A 4,681-nucleotide genomic window follows, 5' to 3' on the forward strand; every position below is an offset into this window, starting at 1 on the left:
TTAACGGCCTTCTAGTGCTGTGAGGCTCATGTCATTCATGGACAATACCCTACTGTTGCCAGCTCTTCCAGGGTCAGCGTCCTACAGGAAAAATACACAGGCTGCATTGGTACTGAGAGTGGCGTGGTTTTGTTCTCGAGCGTGAACACAACTGCTGACATGAGCGGCCTACAGTTTGGACTGTCTTGAACACACAGAAGTCCTATATGGATGCATCGCGAAACTTCATCGAGGCGACAATCCTCCTTAACAGATGAGTCCACCAAATCTTCTATGTTGCCATCCTTCCATAGGTTCCATGCCTGTACAGAGATGAATTTTTCAGTGAGCTATAGTATTTTGAGTGGGTAAAAATATGCAGTAGTTCTGGACTGGGCGCAACCCCAATACAGTACTTACATAGACTATAAGATTAGGAAAACCGATGATAAAGTTTGGAGAGGTCATCTTTAATCCACTCACAATCTCCAACAGCAGAACACCAAAGCTGCAGGTGTCTGACTTGACAGAAAATGCACCTTCCATTGCATATTCAGGGGACATGTAGCCACTATGCAAACATTCACCAGTTTGTGTTAGATCTGCACAATCTGAAGTTCGGAACAAGTGCCAGCAAATAAGTTCCATATTAAGAGTTGACAGGGCAGGTGTTACTTACTATGTCCCAGCAACCCTGTTTGTATTTGCTTCATGCTGGTCGCCACCGAATATCCTGGCCATGCCAAAATCTGATATCTTAGGGATCATCTCTTTATCTAACAAAATATTGCTTGCTTTGAGATCTCTGTGGATTATAGTTAATCCGGAGTCATGATGGAGATACATCATTCCTCGTGCTACTCCCTTGATTATGTTGAGCCTTGTCGGCCATTGAAGCATCAAGTTTCTTTCAGAATCTGATAAGAAATAAGAAATGAGGTATGTCATGTCACAAGGCAAATGTGCATAATTATTCATTGGGTTTGATCAACAGTATGAAAAATTGAAAACTGAATGTACCAAAGAGGAAGTAATCCAAGCTTTTGTTGGGCATGTATTCGTAGACTAATAGCTTCTTATCTTCATGAATACAACAACCGAGAAGCCTAACAAGGTTCTTGTGCTGCAACTTTGCAATCAAGGCTACTTCGTTTCTAAATTCCTCGGTGCCTTGCCCAGAACTCTTGCCAAGTCTCTTGACGGCTACTTCATTGGTGCCTGCCAACAGTCCCTACACGATTTTGTCACTCAGAATTATACAGTTTTACTAGTGGTATATATAACTATCAAGGTTAAAACTGTTGCTAGTACCTTGTAAACTTTGCCAAAACCTCCCTTCCCAAGCATATTGGCATTAGAGAAGTTGTCTGTTGCCGCAACAATGCCATCGAAGCTAATAAATGGAAACTCCATGTTCTTGTCCCCTGTTTCGTCCGTAGACCTCGAGTATTGTAACATCAATCTCTTCTGTACTTTCTTCTTTCGCCGCGTGCCTGCCAATAGAAACAACGATGGGTTCTCTGACTGTCAACACTTGCACAGCAACTTGCGTCTTGGAAAACACTGGCTCCTTTTTTTTTACCTCTGTATTTGTATGTCCAGACAAGGGCTGCAAATGCGAGTAGCATAACGAATGCTGTAGTCGGAAGTAAAATCTTCGCCAAATTGGTCTTATTTTGAACTGCACATAGAAGTGTATGCCATCAGAATTTGCTGCAACCAGCATTACTTGCAATGGTTCTAGTTTGCTTGCACACAATGGAGCATTACCTGTTGATGAGCCGGCAAGCCGGAGATACAGCTTCTCTCCGTCGATGTTCACGTCCTTGGCTTTGTCGACAAGGTTGCCGAACCACAGCAAGCACCTGGACATGTCGCCCCCGCTTATGGCGGTGCTCAGGTTGGTGTAAGCGTAGGCCGTGCACGACCAGTTGCCACGGCGCTCCGCCGTGCAGCCGTTCGAAGCTTCTGTTCCTGACGAACACGGGCATCGCTGGCGTCTTCACGCCCGGCAAGGTCGCGAAGTAGTCCCCGCCGCCGCATTGGAGCGGCTCTTTCCTCGTGCATCCGCCGGACGGGCTGGTGGTCCCGTCGCGCTCGTACCCGTCGGGGCACTTGCACGCCGGCGAGGCTCCCGTGGCGTCGCAGTAGCCGAACGGGCCGCATGACGCGTACCGGTCGCACCCGGCACCAGGGTGCGCCTCCAGGACTGCCCACGCCGCCGCGGTGCGGTTCCAGACGGTGAACTCGTACCTGCCCGTGTAGGCCACCCTGACGTACATGCTCGGCGACCCGTCGGAGACGCTGAACATCAGCGAGATGTCGTCGCCGTTGGTGACGATGGACATGATCATGATGGTGCTGGCATTGTTGGGCGTGTAGTCCAGGACCATCTCGCCGTTCCAAGCCCCGCTGCGCCACAGCAGGCGGGGCCCGTCCTTGAGGACATACTGGATGCCCGAGCTGACGTCCGCGCCCAAGGAGAAGTTGCCGGCGGATGGATCCTCGGGCTTCTCCAAGAAACCAGGCTCGGCGTGAAGCGTGCCCGGTAGTTCACCCAGACCGGCATGCCGGGGAGGATGGTGTCGGTCGGGTGATCGAAGCTCTGCCACAGGGTCGCGCTCTCGGATGACCGGAGGACCAGGTTGCCCTTGGCGTCGAGCAGCGCCGCCGCAGTGCCTCCGGTGGTGATGTTGTTCGCGTAGTCCAGTAGATGTGGCCTTGAGTGTCTGACAGGACGAGGTCGGACCGGTTCGTCACCGCGAGCGTCGCTGAGGCGGAAGGGGTGGCGATTGGGCTGTCACGATTGGCGACCCACACGACGGTGCGCTCGGGGTCGTTGTTGTACCATATGCCGATGTAGAAGCGTGTGCTTGAGTTGGTCGGGCAGAAGAAGCCCAGAGCGAAGACGCCATTGTTGGAGATGAGCTTGCCGTCGGGGAAGATGTGGGGTTTGGCAGGTGAGAGCTGGTCAGCGGATATGCATAAAGAAACCCAAGAAAGGAGGAGGAGCACGGTGGAACGGGAAGCCAAACCCAAACCCATTGGTTTGCCTTGCCCTTTTACAGATGCACACATCTGTTAAGAACAGCAAAACCATGCTTTAAAGAGGTAAACTTGCTGACAATTCCTTTGGAATAGTACTGAATTTTCTTTGGACGAGATAAAGCAGAGACGAGCATGTTGCCGCAATTGGAGACGAGCTTGCGTTTGATTTCTAGTGGTAGTACTATGGATTTCTTTTAATTGTATCTTTTTGTACAAATTATTTTAGCTCGGATTTCAGGAGGTGCTAGTTCATAATCCCTCGGCAAATTATTTTAGCTCAATAACGTGGTCTACGACTCCACCGATTCTGCGTATCTACTTATTGGACTATTGGACCGGTGTGTTTTGTGTTGGGCTTCCAACGGCCCATGATATTTTTCCATTGGGCTAGAGCGAAAGGAGCCCGGGCATGTGCCTAGGCTCGCCGGGCCTTGGGCCCACTCCTGGCGAGCGGGCCAGGTGGCTGAGGCTGAGAGGAGAGGGTGGAATCATATACATCTTCCAGAAGATTTTTTCTTCCCCGCCTTCCAATATTTAAGATTCGTGCGAAGATCTATATCTGTTGGATCGTCCCCACTCAAAACCCTAACACAACCCCTCCCCTGCCTCCTCCGTTCGCACCACCGCTGACCCCATGCTGCCCCTGCGCCTCGCCGCCTGCCCCGCGCCACTGGCCCCGCGCGCCGCCACCGCCCTGCAGGCCCTGCGCATCGCTGCCCCTGCGCCGGAGAAGAAGGTGGGGAAAAAATATGAAAATGTTGATTCAACATTTTTAAAGTGTTGGCTTAACATTTTCAAAATGTTGGTTCAATATTTTTTCAGTAAAATGTTGAATGAGCCGTCAGCTAAGTCTTGGTAGGTTTTATAGGTAGATTGTTTAACTATCTTCCACAGGATGTAATAGGAGCTCAGTCCGGTAAAACCTATACATCTTCCGGAAGGTAGTTTGCTATGAAACTTCCACTTTGAGATTTGTGTAGGATGGAAACGAATGGCTTCCTGCACGAGGGAGAGACAGGAGTGGACTGCTTCAACGGTGGGTGACAAGTGTCGTGACAGGGTTGGTCGAGCGGGTGGGGGTTTAATTGATTTGCTACTTTAAAATATATTTTTCTCTTAAACCGTGAGTCAGTTTTTGATTCCATTTGAACCATCGCGTTGTTTAGATTTAATGAAAAAGATGAAATCACATATGTATATATTTTTAAATTTTTAAAAAATCAACATTTTGAATATATACATTCAACATTTTCTATGTACAGTTTCAACATCTCAACATAAAATGTTGAATTAGTTTATTGGAATTGTTGAACTAAGTCTGAATGATTGTTGAATCTTGTATATTAAAATATTGAATCAGTTAATACTATATTCCACATATACTAGTTCACAAGATATTTAGAAAAAAAATATTGGCATAGATTAAAAGAAAAATAAAAAAGAGATAGCATACTTACCACATTTGCTACGCTGTGCTGTCCGTGCATGCGCTGCTGCCCCCTCTCGCTCCTTGCTCTGTTGAGGTGTCAGTTTCCACATAGGCTGATAGACAACATAGCATAGAGCAGGTGGGCCATCGTCGCTTAACCATCTTCCGTTAGACGTATAGGGATGCCCCTGCGCGGAGGAGCCAGCCGCACCGCGCCTCCCGCTC

General features: G+C 48.8%; 1 pseudogene; it reads right to left on the bottom strand.

The window, feature by feature from the left end:
* LOC112900873 lies at positions 1 to 3,024 on the bottom strand (annotated as a pseudogene).
* Positions 3,025 to 4,681: the final 1,657 nt, after the last annotated feature.

Source organism: Panicum hallii, chromosome 7 (genome assembly GCF_002211085.1).
Source record: "Panicum hallii strain FIL2 chromosome 7, PHallii_v3.1, whole genome shotgun sequence".
Lineage (NCBI taxonomy): Eukaryota > Viridiplantae > Streptophyta > Magnoliopsida > Poales > Poaceae > Panicum > Panicum hallii.